This window comes from Bos indicus, chromosome 22 (genome assembly GCF_029378745.1).
Source record: "Bos indicus isolate NIAB-ARS_2022 breed Sahiwal x Tharparkar chromosome 22, NIAB-ARS_B.indTharparkar_mat_pri_1.0, whole genome shotgun sequence".
NCBI classification, from domain to species: domain Eukaryota; kingdom Metazoa; phylum Chordata; class Mammalia; order Artiodactyla; family Bovidae; genus Bos; species Bos indicus.
In genome coordinates, this window is record NC_091781.1 from 57794468 (window position 1) to 57811289 (window position 16822).

Here is a 16822-nt window from a genome sequence, read left to right on the forward strand (position 1 = left end):
CTGGGCAGCTGAGAAGAAAATCTTCTCAAGGGAGAGGTGGCCTCGCCCATGTCCCCCAGGACGGCTGAACCTGCAGAAATCAGATTCTGTGATCCCTCAGCTCCTGAGAACCTAGAAACCTGAAGGGTCCTAGCTGGAGGTCCCTGGGTATCCAAGACCCTGCTTCTGGCCAACATTGGGTGACAGGTTAGCCCGGGAGCCACTGCCCAGAGATTACAGATGAGGAGACCGAGGCCAGAAGGGGAGGGGGCTGGTCTCAAGGAAGGGCCTGGCAGCAGGAAGGTGAGGCAGGGCGCGGGCCTGGGTGCGGTCCCGAGCTCCTACTGTGAGCTGCCCAATGCCCGGCCCAGGCAGCCAGGGCAGAGCCGCCTGCAGCCCATGGCACGGTGGGAGGCCAGGCTTGCAACAGAAGGCACCCAGGACTCGCTCTCAGACACAGTACCTTCTGACACTACAGCCTTGCTGTCTGGAGGTGGGGATTAAAAGCATGTTTCTTTCACAACATTATGGTGAGAGCAGATGGTCACTTCCACAGAACTGCCCTGAAGTGAAGTGTGCTAGCCCGAGGGTGGGCCACTCCTATCCTTAGTGCCAATCCGGCTCCTGGCACGTACTAGTTCGTGAAACTCAGCGGCAGCATCTGACCCAGCGTGCCATTTTACAGGTGGGGAAACTGAGGCCCAGGAGGCACCAGCTTCAGGCTCCCAGGTTCAGCGCTGCGCTCTGCACGACTAGCACCCTTTCCCTCCAGCCCTTACTGTTTGGGGGACCTGGACCAGCTTCTCTCCTTACTGATTCGGGGACCCCTTTCCCAGGCTCAGGAATTTCAGAGCCCAAGTCCCACAGAGACACCTGACCCCAAGGGAAGGCCCTGCTTCTTCACCCAGCGACCTACCTGCGGTCAGCTCAGGGGCCAAGAGGCTCCATCAGGCAAGGATTTGGGCTGAGGAAGTGGGTAAACAGAGGGTCCCACTGGTGGTCTGGGGTGGGTGACCTGGGTGAGCAGTCCCAGCAGGGGAGCCATGGCCTACTCCAAGCTGGACGCCTCTGAGGAAGACCCTGCTCCCACCAGGCCCCCAGTGGGACCACCGGGCTGGAACCTGGAAGCACCCGGAGGGCTCCCACATTCGTCCCTTGCTCCCCCTCCGAGGCAGTCTCCCTGAACACCGTCTCCGAGGCAACCGCCGCTGCTGGAGCCCTCACAAGCCTGGATCACAGAAGGCAGCCCAGCGTGGCTCTAAGGGGACAGAGGCTCTGTGAGCAAACAGAGACGCAGGCGGAAACGTGTGGGTGACTCACCCAAGGCACTGGGAAAGGGGACACATCGGCGATCTGAGATGGTACAGATGTCAGGCACCTTGGCTCTGGGCCTCAGAATATCTGCTCGTGAGGTCACAATGGCCCTTCCAGCACCATCGAGGTGCCCGGAGACTATGTCTTCCAGAAAAATGCCACCAGTTGGGAACATCTCTTGGCAAAACTAGGGTCAGAGGGGTCTCCTTTCTCCCAGCGCTCACCATCTCTGTACAGCATCACCTGCGAGGCCCTGGACTGTCAGAGCTTGGTGCATTTCTATAGCTCATTCCAGGCCCTGGAACGCACATCACCGCTTCTTCCCCATCCTCAAAATGCCACCTCCTCCGGGAAGACTTCCCTGACCATCCCCTCCCTGCCCATCTCCAGTGGAATAAGGTGGTCATTCCTCAGCTGTAATCCTGGCCTCTTCCTCCCCTCCTCTGGGTGCTCTAGGGCAAGTGACCCGCCTCCTTCCAGGCAGCAGCGAATGAGGACCCTGGAAAAGCACTGTCATAGCAACCCTTTGTGCTAATTCCAACTGTTATTACATCCTGGAAACAATAATTGTGGCTGATATTATGTGTCAAGATCTACAAGACCTTCTAGAACTAACACACCCAAAAGATTTTGGGGACTGGAATGCAGAAGTAGGAAGTCAAGAGATACCTGGAGAAACAGGCAAGTTTGGCTTGGAGTACAACATGAAGCAGGGCAAAGGCTAACAAAGTTTTGCCAAGAGAACGCACTGGTCATAGCAAACACCCTCTTCCAACAACACAAGAGAAGACTCTACACATGGACTTCACCAGATGGTCAATACCAAAATCAGATTGATTATATTCTTTGCAGCCAAAGATAGAGAAGCTCTATACAGTTAGCAAAAACAAGACTGGGAGCTGATTGTGGCTCAGATCATGAACTCCGTATTGCCAAATTCAGACTTAAATTGAAGAAAGTGGGGAAAACCACTAGACCATTCAGGTATAACCTAAATCAAATCCCTTACGGTTATATAGTGGAAGTGACAAATAGATTCAAGGGATTAGATCTGATAGACCGAGTGCCTGAAGAACTATAGACGGAGGTCCGTGACATTGTACAGGAGGCAGTGATCAAGACCATCCCCAATAAAAAGAAATGCAAAAGGCAAAATGGTTGTCTGAGGAGGGCTTACAAATAGCTGAGAAAAGAAGAGAAGCTAAAGGCAAAGGAGAAAAGGAAAGATACACCCATCTGAATGCAGAGTTCCAAAGAATAGAAAGGAGAGATAAGAAAGGCTTCCTCAGTGGTCAATGTAAAGAAATAAAGGAAAACAATAGAATGGGAAAGACTGGAGATCTCTTCAAGAGAATTAGAGATACCAAGGGAACATTTCATGCAAAGATGGGCTCAATAAAGGACATAAACCGTATGGACCTAATAGAAGCAGACATACTAAGAAGAGGTGGCAAGAACACACAGAAAAACTATACAAAAAAGATCTTCATGACCCAGATAACAACAGTGGTGTGATCACTCACCTAGAGCCAGACATCCTGGAATGCGAAGTCTACTGGGCCTTAGGAAGCATCACTACGAACAAAGTTAGTGGGGGTGATGGAATTCCAGCTGAGCTATTTCAAAGCCTAAAAGATGATGCTGTGAAAGTGCTGCACTCAATATGCCAGCAAATTTGGAAAATGTGGCAATGGCCACAGGACTGGAAAAGGGCAGTTTTCATTCCAATCCCAAAGAAAGGCAATGCCAAAGAGTGCTCAAACTACCACACAATTGCACTGATCTCACACACTAGTAAAGTAATGCTCAAAATGCTCCAAGCCAGGCTTCGATAGTATGTGAACCCTGAACTTCAGATGTTCAAGCTGGATTTAGAAAAGGCAGAGGAACCAGAGATCAAATTGCCAACATCTGCTGGATCATGGAAAAAGCAAGAGAGTTCCAGAAAAACATCTATTTCTGCTTTATTGACTATGCCAAAGCCTTTGTGTAGATCATAACAAACTGTGGAAAATTCTGAAAGAGATGGGACTATCAGACCACCTGACCTGCCTCCTGAGAAATCTGTATGCAAGTCAAGACGCAATAGTTAGAACCGGACATGGAACAACAGACTGGTTCCAAATTGGGAAAGGAGTATGTCAAGGCTGTATATTGTCACCCTGCTTATTTAACTTACATGCAGAATACATCATGAGAAACCTTGGGCTGGATGAAGCACAAGCTAGAATCAAGATTGCCGGGAGAAATATCAATAACCTCAGATATGCAGATGACACCACCCTTATGGTAGAAAATGAAGAAGAACTAAAAAGCCTCATAATGAAAATGACAGAGGAGAGAGAAAAAGCTGCCTTAAAACTCAACATTCAAAAACTACAATCATGGTATCTGGTCCCATCACTTCATGGCAAATAGATGGAGAAACAATGGAAACAGTGAGAGCCTTTATTTTTGGGGCTCCAAAATCACTGCAGATGGTGACTGCAGCCATGAAATTAAAAGACTCCTGCTCCTTGGAAGAAAAGCTATGACCAACCTAGACAGCATATTAAAAAGCAGAGACATGACTTTGCTGACAAGGTCCGTCCAGTCAAAGCTATGGTTTTTCCAGTGACCATGTATGGATGTGGGAGTTGGACTAAAGAAAACTGAGTGCCGAAGAATTGATGCTTTTGAACTGTGGTGTTGGAGAAGACTCTTGAGAGTCCCTTGGACTGCAAGGAGATCCAACTAGTCCATCCTAAAGGAGATCAGTCCTGGGTGTTCTTTGGAAAGACTGATGTTGAAGCTGAAACTCTAATACTTTGGCCACCTGATGCAAAGAACTGACTCACTAGAAAAAACCCTGATGCTGGGAAAGACTGAAGGCAGGAGGAGAAGGGGATGACAGAGGATGAGGTGGTTGGATGGCATCACTGACTCAATGGACACGAGTTTGAGCAAGCTCCGGGATTTGGTGATGGACAGGGAAGCCTGGTGTGCTGCAGTCCATGGGGTCACAAAGAGTCGGACACGACTGAGTGATTGAACTGAACTGAACTGATAATGTGTCTGGCACTGTTGGGCACTTGATATGATTCTAGCTAACAGTAACTTTAAAAAATCATGCTAAATATTTTACTTCTTTAAATCACTTTTCACTGATTATTGCTGCTCACTTTTCTTCTATAGCCAGTCCAAAGGTAATGGGACTTTAAAGCATTTTCAGAGAGCCTAAGAGAAGAAAATGCACTGTTGAAATGCCTCAAATGTATGGAAAAAGTCCTCCAGCTGCACAGTCAGTTCCAGAGAGAAATACCAACTCCCTGGGCTGAGCTCACGGGTACCTGGGGTGTCACCTGGCACCTGAGTTCCATATTTTATCTGGTCCTTACCAACCACCCTATGGGATGAAGGATCTTACCCACCTCTGTGGCTCAGAGAGATGGATCGATTTCACCAGGTTGCCCAGCCAGGAAAGGCAGGACTGGGGGCCCCGAGTCCTCAACCACAGGGCTCTGGGGCATCTCCTGGCCATGATCTTGAATTTTAGGAGGGACCCCTCTTCACCTGACACAGAAGGAAACTGAGGCCAGTAGGAGGTAGGGATGTCATTTTGAAAATTCACCAGCTAGGATTAGAACTAGGATTAGACTCTTGAGAGTCCCTTGGGCTGCAAGGAGCTCAAACCAGTCAATCCTAAAGGAACCTGAATATTCAATGGAAGAAATGATGCTTAAGCTGAAGCTCCAATACTTTGGTCACCTGATGCAAAGAGCTGACTCATTGGAAAAGACCCTGATGCTGGGAAAGACTGAAGGCAGGAGGAAAAGGGGGCGACAGAGGATGAGATGGTTGGATGGCATCACCAACTCGATGGACATGAGTTTGAGCTAACTCTGAGAGATAGTGAAGGACAGGGAAGCCTGGCGTGCTGCAGTCCACGGGTCACAAAGAGTCAGACACAACTGAGCGACCGAACAACAGGATTAAAATCCAGGTCTCCTGAGCCGGCCCAGGTCACACATGTCTTCACGACTAGGACCCAGTGGCCTCAACCACAGGACCGCAGTGACTACAACCTCGCACCATGGCGCTGAGCCTGGACCTTCCCATTTAATCCTGTACACCTGCTGGGCTGGGGAAATACCAGCCCCTCAGGCCAGCAACGGCTTTTAACCCTTTAAACTCAGACTGTCCCGATCTAAGGTCTGCAGACGGGCTAATCTCAGTGAACTGACGAGAGGAAGAGGAGGGTGTGTAGGGGCGCTGTCTGCTAGCCTGCACCCTTTCTGCATGTGGTGCCCCCGCCTGCCTGCATCTCAGCCCTGAGAGCACCCCACCACCTCCTCCGAGAGGGCTCACCCTCCCCGCTCCCCCGCAAGGCGTCCCAGGCACTGCAGTCTGGGACTCAGCTTATTCACCCTGCGCAGAGCCTGGGCCATCTGACAAAGACTCCTTTTCCTCCTGGAGGGGCAAGGATACCCGAGATCAGGGCCACAGCTATTAATACCTGAGAAACCTGTTGACCCCTTTCATTGACTCATCTCTCTGTTCGGTCAGTCGGTTCCTGTTGACCCCCAGGTGGCCGAGGTGTATATAAGGTCAGTGGAGAGGAAGGACCCACCTGGCCTCTCCAGCTTTGTTCTCTGAATTCTCCTCAAGTGAGCCTCCTGCCTCCTCCCCCAGCCCCACCCATAAGACTGTGTTCCCCAAACACCCTTTGCCTTGTTCTACTTCTGCCTATTGTAAGCCACTGTCAGAGACTTCAGCTGGAGCCTAACTCTGTCCCTTATCAGCTGCAAGTCTGGTGCATCTCTTCCCCTCAGGGCCTCAGCTGTACCATCTGTAAAATGGGCCACCTCACGTTACCCAAGGGCAGGTACCAGGAAGTGCCTCAGTGTGTGCCTGGCTGTGCTCGCAGGAGAAACAGTCTGTCCCTGCATTGCACGCAGCTAATCAGCAAACACGGACTGCACCCCTCGTTAGCATCATCCCGTGAAATGCTGGGAAAGGTAGAAGTGAACACCCAGGACTGGTCTGTCAGGCAGAGAAAATACCAAATAAACACTTTCTCCATCTGGTGTCCTACGTCCAGCCAGCAGCCGAGCCCCCCTGGCACCACCATCCCCTCCCAAAACCCCGTGAGTCAGCAGGACGAGGTTAGACGTCTCATCAGAGTGGTCTCCTCTTGGGACCTCTGACCATGCCCGTGATGCTCCTACAAGCAGGTCTGGGTGAGGGCTGGGCTTGTCTGTTTCTCTTCCTGTGCAGAAGCCTGCTGTGAAAACAACTCCACAGTCACCACCTTGAAGGGCCATCGGGGAACACTAAGTAAGGACTCGGATCCAGGTTGGTCCCCAAAGTGAGCAAAGCGCTAGCAGGGCCCTTGGGGTCACCAGGCGAGACCATCACCCATGCAGCTCCTTGCCCGCCCCCGAACACACAGCCCAGCCGCCCAGCCCCCTAGGACCCTGGGGGCCCGAATTCCATGTCACGCTTGGCCGGCCCTTCCATGGGAGGCTTCCTCACCCGGCACACCCTTCCCGTCTTGTGCCCACCTGGCATGGCTTTGTCACTCACGGCCTCTGGGAAAGCGCTTTGAACTTTGGGTGCCCGAGCATCTTCAAGAGACCCCACCAATGGACGCCCGACTTGCAGCATCTCCCCGCTGGCCAGGCGGTTCCTAAGCTAGACAAAGCAAGGCTCATCTCTGGGGACCCAAGGCCCACCGTGATCCCTGACCCACAGGAAAAGTCCATCACTTCCTGACAACTGAACGAGCAGACTTTCAATTCTCGGTTTTCAGATGCTTACAGGTTTTCCCCAAACTTTCCCTGACATCAAACGTTCTTACCTGGGCCTTCCCCTGACTCGACAGGGCTGGAACGGGTTTGCAAAGCATGCAAATTTCTTAAATGGACGGGAAGGACCAAAGAGAAGACAAAGGTCTGCCCCCTTCTGAGCCCTTAAGTTGGGAGCTGATACTCATAAGCAGCATGACACAAAGTAACGGATGTTAAGAGAACCAATCTTTGTAATTGTTTCATAATGCGTGTGAATCAAGCCACAACGCCGGACGTCTGAAACTCATACGCTGTCATTTAGTCTCAATAGAACTGGGAGAAAAACCCACCAAAATTTAATGCAATTTACATGTTCACACAGGCTCATCTACTAGACTGTAAAATTCTAAAACACTGACACTATGTCTTCCTTATATTTGTATCACCAGCACTTGTCATGATGCTTATGAATATGACATAAAAGTAATTTATTTAATAAAGTCAGGGGGACCCTTCTCCCCAGAAGCCCTACAGGCTGGGTCCCCAGCCATGGCGCGCTCAGGCCCGGCCACGTGGGGGTCCAGGGTGTTGGGAATCAGTGCCTGGAAGCAGCCACCTGAGACACTCCAAGCATTTCCACTTCTGTCTCTTTTAGAGCAAGAGACTTCACCGGGTGTCTGCTCCGTTTAGTGTGACTAACCCCATCCTGAAAGCACTCTATCACAGCTGGTATTCAGAAGTCACGCTGGTAAGAAATCATCGCCTCAACTTTTTAACACACCAGGCTGCTTTCTCCTGTGTGCGCCGGTTCACCCAGTGGGCATCCCCACCTCAGTCCCCATTTGACAGATGGGGCAACGGAGGCTCACAAGGGGGATGGGACACTCCTGAGGTCGCACAGCCAGGAAGCAGCCGGGTGCGGGGGAGATGCCAACATCAACGTGCTGTGTGACCTCGGGCAGGGTGCCGCGCCTCTCAGATGCACCTGCGTTTTATCTGGCGACCTCATCTGGAAGGTCTTGATGTGTGATCGCCCGCCCCCACTCATTACACAGCACAGGACATCAGACCCAGTAAATACAGAATCAAACACTCTGGGTGCCTGGTCGGAAAACGTGAAAAGCGAAAATGTGAGTCGCTCAGTCGTGTCGGACTCTTTGTGATCCCATGGACTGTAGCCCGCCAGGCTCCTGTGTCCATGGGCTTCTCCAGGCAAGAATACTGGAATGGGTGGCCATTCCCTTCTCCAGGGGATCTTCCCGACCCAGGGATCGAACCTGGGTCTCCTGCATTGCATGTGGATTCTTCACTGTCTGAGCCACCAGGGGAGCCTGCCTGGTCTGAAAACCTCCACCCAAACATGAATGGCGTCACTCGGGACTCAGCGGCCACCACCTTCCTTAGTCCTGGCCCTTTCTCCCTGCCCAGAGGAAGCCTCTTGTCTGGTGGCTGCAGAGACCTTTCCCAGTCTTCGCAGCTTCCCATTTTTTCCCCTAGTTTTTCCAAAGCAGGTGTCTGCTCCCAAAGCGGGTCTGGAAGGCCCACACACACACCTTCTCCTCCCCCGCCCCCGACAGACATTACTAACCCATCACGGCCTCCTTCCCACCGAGCAGGACTCAGCCTGGGATTCCTCATCGGAACCAGGTGTCTCTGGGCCTCAGGAACTTAACAGAGGAGAGAAAGACGGGGTAAGGAGGTGGTCAGGGGCGGGCAGGTGCCCAGAAAAGACAAGGGTGGCGGCGAGACAAGCAGAAGCTCACGGTACTTGACTCTGAAAACAGACCTAAGAGCCACATTCCCTTCACTGTGGCAGGACTGAGAGAGGGAGCCTGAGTTTCGGGTGGACTCTCAGAGCTGGGGAGAGGGGAGGGGGACAGGAAGGGGGTGGGGGGAGACCTGGGGGGTGAAGAGGGGAGGGGTCCCCACGTGAGGCCCCACGGAGGCTGGGCCAGGCTGCCGTGGGGGCGGCCCCCTTCCTAAGGATGCAGACCCCGAGGGGCAGCGTGCTTTCAGCTCTCACAGAGAACACCCCGCTCACAGACGGGGACCCCTCACACTCGGACACCGCTCTGAAACGGCAGAGCTGACCTCCGCGGGGAAAGCTCAGCACAGCCACCCCAGGGAGGTGATTCCAGACCCCCAGTCTTACAGGGCAGGTCCAGGGCCCAGAGAAGGGGAGGGATTTGTCTGAGGTGCCCAGCAAATGGGTAAATAAAGGAGGTACTGGAGGGGACGGCCCAGGGGCTGGGAGGTGCCCATTTTGCTTTAGGAGCCTGGGTTTCTGGACCTGCTGTCTGCTGCCTGAGCACAGACTAACAGATAACAATGTCTTCCAGAAACCGCTCAGGTTTTACTGCGGTGAGAGGCTCTGGTGTTTGAAAGGCCCCGTCAGCTTCTGTGATCTTGCGATGTATAATCAGAAAGATAAAGTTGGTCTTCATCCCAGGTTCCAGCACAGACTTCCTAAAACCCTAGGAATTTCCTAAGTGGCGAGAGCAAGCAAGGTGTCTTTTGTTATGTTAATGAGGCGACTTTGGAGGCGGCTAAGGAAGGGGGCCTGGTTGCCAGGAGAACTCGCCTGTGATTAGAGGGCTGGAATTTTCAGTCCCACGACCCCCCAGCTCTGGGGAGGGGAGAGGGGAGGTGGAATCAATCAGGCCTAGGTGATGAAGCCTCCAGAAAATCCCAAAAGGACAGGGTTTGGGGAGCTTCTGGTTGGTGAACTCAGGGAGATTTGGGGACACAGAGAGGGCACGGAGAGGGCATGGAAGCCCCGAGCTTTCCCCACTCCTTGCCTGTGGGTCTCCCTTATCTGCTTCCTGTGTTACACCTTCAATCTGAAACCAGTGATTCTCTGAGGTCACTGAGCTGTTGGAGCCAATTAACCCAACTCAAGGACGGGTCATAGGAGCCTTGGAGTCCTAGCCATTCAGGCTGAAGGGTGTGGGGGGGGGGGCGCGTCTGGTGGGACTGAGCCCTTCCCCTGGGGAGTCTGAGCGTCTACCACAGGAGTTCGAGCAAAGTCCAAGAGACAGTGAGGGACAGGGGAGCCTGGCGTGCTGCAGTCCATGGGGCCACAAAGAGTCGGACATGACTGAGCGACTGAAGCAGCAGCACAGGAACAGCGTGAGTACTGACTCAGGCTGTGGGACGCTCAGCCGGCGCTGAACTGCTTGGTGCTGTCGGGGGAAGAACCGCACACGTTATAGGAATCAGCTCTCTCCTGGAAGAAATCCCGGCGTGATCCCTGGTGGGGCTCACAACTGAGACGGGAAGATGCATCCAAGGACTCTCCTCTCAGCCTGAGACCCCGAGGTCCGGAGGCTTCCCAGCAGCTCTGACTTCAACTAGAAAGCCGTGGCTCACCCCAGGCTCCGTCCCGAAATGCGCTGACCTCAAGCTGGCCACCGCCGCCTTCAGCCCCACGTCTCTCCCCTGCCACACGGGGACAGTAAGAACTACGCGGTATGACACTGCGAGTACTACAGGTGGGAGGCCTTTTTGAGAACTGCAAACAGCTGCACACGCGATTGTCCGCGTGCTCAGCCTACCCTGATGGAGGCATCAAAAGTATTAGCAATAACAGCAAGAGGAAGACCAGTTATAGTAAGTACCGCGTGCAGTCACTGCCGTGCGCTGGCTGCTGTACTGAGAACTTTCACAGTTTTTCTCCCCTGATCCTCCCAACAACCGGAGAAGGGAGATTCTACATCACGTCTATTTTGACTGAAGACCCTGGGGCCCAGAGAGGTTAAACGACAGGCCCTGGGTAACACACAGCAAGGCAGAGGCCAAAAGACATTTACAAGTGCTCTGGTGGTTAAGAATCCATCTTGCAATGCAGTGGACATGCGTTAGATCCCTGATCCAGGAAAATTCCATACGCTGCTGTGCACCTAAGCCTGACCGCCATGACTGAGACCCATGCAGCCAAATAAAACAAATAGTTTAAAATACACGCGTGCTATGTGTGCTAAGCCGCTTCAGTCGTGTCCGCTCTTTGCAGCTTTATGGATGGTAGCCTGCCAGGCTCCTCTGTCCATGGGATAATCCAGGCAAGAACACTGGAATAGGCTGCTGTGCCCTCCTCCAGGGCATCTTCCCAACCCAGGGACTGAACCCATGGTTCTTATGTCTCCTAGCATTGGCAGGCAGGTTCTTTACCACTAGTTGAGTTCAGTTCAGTTCAGTCGCTCAGTCACGGCCGATTCTTTGTGACCCCATAGACTGCAGCACGCCAGGCCTCCCTGTCCAGAGTCTACTCAAACTCATGTCTGTTGAGTCGGTGATGCCATCCAACCATCTCCTCCTCTGTTGTCCCCTTCTCCCGCCTTCAATCTTTTCCAGCATCAGGGTCTTTTCCAATGAGTCAGTTCTTTGCATCAGGTGACCAAAGTACCGGAGTTTCAGCGTCAACACCAGTCCTTCTGATGAATATTCAGGACTGAGCTCCTTTAGGATGGACGAGTTGGATTCCCTTACCACAATGCCATCTCATATATATAAATACACTTACACTCAGCCTCACTGTGAGAATAGGTCTTAAACATACCTCTGCTCTCTCTAAAGAGTGTATTTATCAGCCTTGGAGGAGGAGGTCTAGGATTCACAGCATTTTTGTTTCCTGAGTTCTTATGTTCTTCCCCCAAAAAGGAAGGCTGGTAGACAAGGAGCAGTGCCTCTGGGATTAAAGAGTGAAAGTGAAAGTCGCTCAGTTGTATCCAACTCTTTGGGACCCCATGGACTATACAGTCCATGGAATTCTCCAGGCCAGGATACTGGAGTGGGTAGCCGGTCCCTTCTCCAGGGGAAATTTCCAACCAGGGGTCGAACCCAGGTCTCCTACATTGCAGGCAGACTCTTTACTAGCTGAGCCAGCAGGGAAGCCTGGGAATACTGGAGTAGGCAGCCTGTCCCTTCTCCAGGGGATCTTCCTGACCCAGGAATTGAACCAGGGTCTCCTGCATTGCAGGTGGATTGTTTACCAGCTGAGCTACCAGGGAAGCCCCCTCCTCTGGGAAGAACTGGTCTAAATCTTCCGCCCTCTGAGACCCTGAAGGTACATTCCCCAGGGACGCGCCACCTCTCAGGGACTGCGGCTGTCACTGATGACAGCAGGGCGATTTCTGGAGGGTCAGTAATCTGGCATCGAGTGCCAGCATCTTAAAAATGCACGGCCCCTTCAGGCTAGACATTCCGATTCCCGACCAGACCAACGTGCACTGCTGCCTACAGTCTCGCGAGATGAAAAGTTCCGGAGATTGCCCGACAACGTGAACACACTCAGCAGACTGAGATGTAGACGTAAAGCGTAAAGACGTAAAGACGTAAAGCGGTCAGGACTGCAGGCTTTATGTTACGTGTATTTTACCACAATTAAAGATGGAAGGAAAAGAAAAAGATGTTCACAGCAGAGCAGTTTTCAAGAAAGAAACTGCACACGGCCCATCTCTCCTCACGAGGGGGTTACTTAAAGAAATGGTAGTTTGCCCAAACAAATGAAAACAAACTAGAACAGGGGATGTGCAAACGGCACCACCCCTGCCCCGCCAGATTCAGCACGGCTTTTGTAAATAAAGTTTTATTGGCACAGAGCTCCACCCATCCTGTGCCTGTTGTGCTGGCTGGGTTCTAGCTGCAACAGCAGAGGGGAGAGCACACGGCCCCCAAGCCCACAGTACGTACTGGCCAACCCTTTAAGAAGTTTGCCAACCCTGGAGATAGAAGATCCAAGACCCCAAAAGACTCCTAGAAATAGTTTGGGGTGTGTGTGTGTGTGGTGGGAGAAACTGGCTCCTAAAAGCCATGTTATGAGTTCGGTTTGGAAAATTTTAAATAAGGCACATTACCCAAACGCTGATACATGCATGCACTCAATATGCCAGCAAATTTGGAAAACTCAGCAGTGGCCACAGGACTGGAAAAGGTCAGTTTTCATTCCAATCCCAAAGAAAGGCAATGCCAAAGAATGCTCAAACTACCGCACAATTGCATTCATCTCACATGCTAGTAAAGTAATGCTCAAAATTCTCCAAGCCAGGCTTCAGCAATATGTGAACCGTGAACTTCCTAATGTTCAAGCTGGTTTTAGAAAAGGCAGAGGAACCAGAGATCAAATTGCCAACATCCGCCGGATCATGGAAAAAGCAAGAGAGTTCCAGAAAAACATCTATTTCTGCTTTATTGACTATGCCAAAGCCTTTGACTGTGTGGATCACAATAAACTGTGGAAAATTCTGAAAGAGATGGGAATCCCAGGCCACCTGACCTGCCTCTTGAGAAATCTGTATGCAGGTCAGAAAGCCACAATTAGAACTGGACATGGAACAACAGACTGGTTCCAGATAGGAAAAGGAGTACGTCAAGGCTGTATAATGTCACCCTGCTTATTTAACTTATATGCAGAGTACATCATGAGAAACGCTGGACTGGAAGAAGCACAAGCTGGAATCAAGATTGCCGGGAGAAATATCAATCACCTCAGATATGCAGATGACACCACCCTTATGGCAGACAGTGAAGAGGAACTCAAAAGCCTCTTGATGAAATTGAAAGTGGAGAGTGAAAAAGTTGGCTTAAAGCTCAACATTCAGAAAACAAAGATCATGGCATCTGGTCCCATCACTTCATGGGAAATAGATGGGGAAACAGTGGAAACAGTGTCAGACTTTATTTTTGGGGGCTCCAAAATCACTGTAAGATGGTGACTGCAGCATGAAATTAAAAGACGCTTACTCCTTGGAAGGAAAGTTATGACCAATCTAGATAGCATATTCAAAAGCAGAGACATTACTTTGCCAACTAAGGTCCATCTAGTCAAGGCTATGGTTTTTCCTGTGGTCATGTATGGATGTGAGAGTTGGACTGTGAAGAAGGCTGAGCGCCGAAGAATTGATGCTTTTGAACTGTGGTGTTGGAGAAGACTCTTGAGAGTCCCTTGGACTGCAAGGAGATCCAACCAGTCCATTCTGAAGGAGATCAGCCCTGGGATTTCTTTGGAAGGAATGATGCTAAAGCTGAAACTCCAGTACTTTAGCCACCTCATGCGAAGAGTTGACTCATTGGAAAAGACCCTGATGCTGGGAGGGATTGGGGGCAGGAGGAGAAGGGGACGACAGAGGATGAGATGGCTGGATGGCATCACTGACTTGATGGACGTGAGTCTGAGTGAAGTCCGGGAGTTGGTGATGGACAGGGAGGCCTGGCTTGCTGCGATTCATGGGGTCACAAAGAGTCAGACACGACTGAGCGACTGAACTGAACTGAACTGAGGTTGGTTATCTCTGGATGGCAGGACTAGAGACGAACTTGATTTTCTTCTTACGAGTTTTCTGTGCTCTCCGAACTTCTGTATGAAAAGCGTGTAACGTCTCCACACCAGAAGAAATCATTCAGTGATGGAGTGGAGGTGTTAAGTAAATGCTACAGTGACGCTCGTACCGCAACAGCAGTGGACAAAATCAAGACACTGCGCATCTTAAATTTACACTACCGTTGTATGTCAAAGGTGTCTCTGTTTTTAAAAAATCGTATAACATAATCAGGGAACAAAGACGTTTCTGTCTAGGCCCTTCGAAGCAGCAAGTTTGGTGGGTGGTCGCCGGTTGCCTGTACTGACACCCCTACCTCCGTCAGAGTTTACAAGCTGGGGCGGGGTGGGTGGGGATGGTTGAGGAGGCGCAGATGGAGAAGGCCCACAGGAACTCTTACGATAAGCCCAAAGAGACTCCCCCTTCCTCAGATTCCGGGGCACCCAAGAGGGTGGATCTGATTTTCAGGTCGGCGGGGTGGGGGCTGTTGTTCAGGGATCCCACCTGGGAGAGGAGATAAGAAATGCTACTTGGTTCTGGCACCAACTTTGTTACGAGCTCCAGCCCTCCCAAACCCCCTGGGAGGACCAGCCATTACCACTGACTCTCCACTGTCTCCCCCTCCCGGGGCTCTCACTGCTCCATTTCACAGCTGGGTAGGGAAGAGGAAGCTTTGAGAGGCTCGGCCAGTGACCGCCCTCGAGGTCACACAGCTGGCCAGGGTTGGAGCTGGCATTTGAGCCCGGCCTGGCTGACTCTCCAGCTCCATGGACTTTCCACCACATGGGTTGCCCTCCGGGTCAGGAATACTGCTTTTGGCGGGTTCATTAGTAACCCAGGGTCTGCTGACCAGCTGACAGACACACACACATCGGTCAGATCCTCGACTCTGTGGGGGCCCCTGAGTGATCATCGTGCCCTTTCTCAGGTGGGAACTTAAGTCCAGACACCCAGCGGAGCCGAGACGTCAGAGAAGGCAACTGTTCTCTAAAGACACCGCCCTCCAGACCCTGTTCCCTGCCAGTCCGCGGCCAGGGAGACCCAGCAGGAAGACTAAACCGGAAGGGCTGCTTGGAGGAGGCGTCAGATAAGCCTCTCTTGTCAAATGGGTTCCCACCAAGTGTGGACGGATCAGCAAGCCTTGGAAGAGAGGAACGTGTGGCCTGCCTCTGTGGATCGCCTCTAAGGGCCAAGCCCCTTGCACAAGAGTGTCTTTATCTGGAGCAGAATGCACATTCCAGCTTCAGGGCGGTAGGCACCTGGCTTCCAGGCTGCCCTGGGCTACTCATTAACCAGTGAGAGGCCTCGGGGCGGGGGGAAGGGCTGGACCAGAGTCTGCTCCAGCCTGGGGGAGCGGGCGGGGGAGGGCCCTGCTGGGTGGTGTTGGCACCAGTCAGATTGACCAGAGTTCATGTCCTGTGTGACCCGGGGGTGAACGGGCGGTCGCATCACCACTCTGAGCCTCAGTTTCCGCATCTGTGGGGTGGAGCACCACCATGGCATGGATGGTTACTGCGAGGGCAGCAGGCACCTGCGGTGCCAGGGGAGTCTGACACAGAGACGGCATGCAGGGCTTGGTGGTCGTCCCTACACAGGGCAGCACCGTGCCCGTCCCAGGGCCACAGCGGGAGAAAATCCACTATCGTGCAAACCCTCAGAGGCACAGTGGACGTTGCTAAAGAGCTCCGTCCATGTTCGAGATGATTCCTCTCGCTATTTATGGCAGTGATGACTCCGGAGGCTGACCCAGAGCGGGGGCAACTCCGTGCCACTTGGCAGCTGGTCAGGGAGGTGTCCAGAGCCACCAGGGATGTGCCAGCCTGGCTCTCTGCACCTGAAGTCAAGCCACGAAGGACAGGTCTTGGGTGGGGCCAGGGCCCGTGGCTGCTGGTGACAGAGACTCAGGGCTGGTGGCTTGATGGCAGGGTGGAATCGGATCCACCAAGGGTCTTCAGGCATTTCTCCCAGTCCTGGCTTCCCAGGTGACCCCAGTCAACCAAACCCAGCCCTGGGAAGCTCGAACCGCAGGAGAAATTTCTGCCTAGGAAGCCAGGTTTTCAAATTCCAGACAAAGATGTACTAGTGGGTCATGAAATCAACCGAGGGGGTCAGGGTGATGGTTGTTAAGAAGGCGAACAGGAGAGAAGAGAGTCCTACAGACGACAAGGCTGCGCGCATCACTTTGTGAAACTTTGGTTTCAGTCTCATGCGTGTGTAAGTACTCGCCGCAACCTGTCATGAAGTGTGCTTCTTACTGAACACACGACTCAAAGACTTCTTTGAAAACCCCTAGGGGCTTCCCTGGTGGCTCAGATGGTAAAGAATCTGCCTGCAATGTGGGAGACCCGGGTTCTGGGTAGGGAAGATCCCCTGGAGAAGGACATGGCAACCCACCCCAGTATTCTTGCCTGGAGAATCCCATGGACAGAGGAGGCTGGCGGGGTCCAG

At 52.3% G+C, this 16822-nt stretch overlaps 1 protein-coding gene across 8 annotated transcripts in view; it reads right to left on the bottom strand.

The window, feature by feature from the left end:
- Positions 1-16822, bottom strand: part of SLC6A6 (solute carrier family 6 member 6) — an 84079-nt gene that overhangs the window by 52233 nt on the left and 15024 nt on the right. The window contains exon 1 of one of the 8 annotated variants that reach the window (XM_070776973.1): positions 896-5611. The exons of 5 other annotated variants lie outside the window; for them this stretch is intronic. The gene's annotated coding sequence lies outside the window, so the exon portion shown is untranslated. Of the gene's footprint in view, positions 1-895; positions 5612-16822 lie in introns of those variants that run through there. 2 more of the 8 variants (XM_070776972.1, XM_070776968.1) reach the window with 2 other exon arrangements.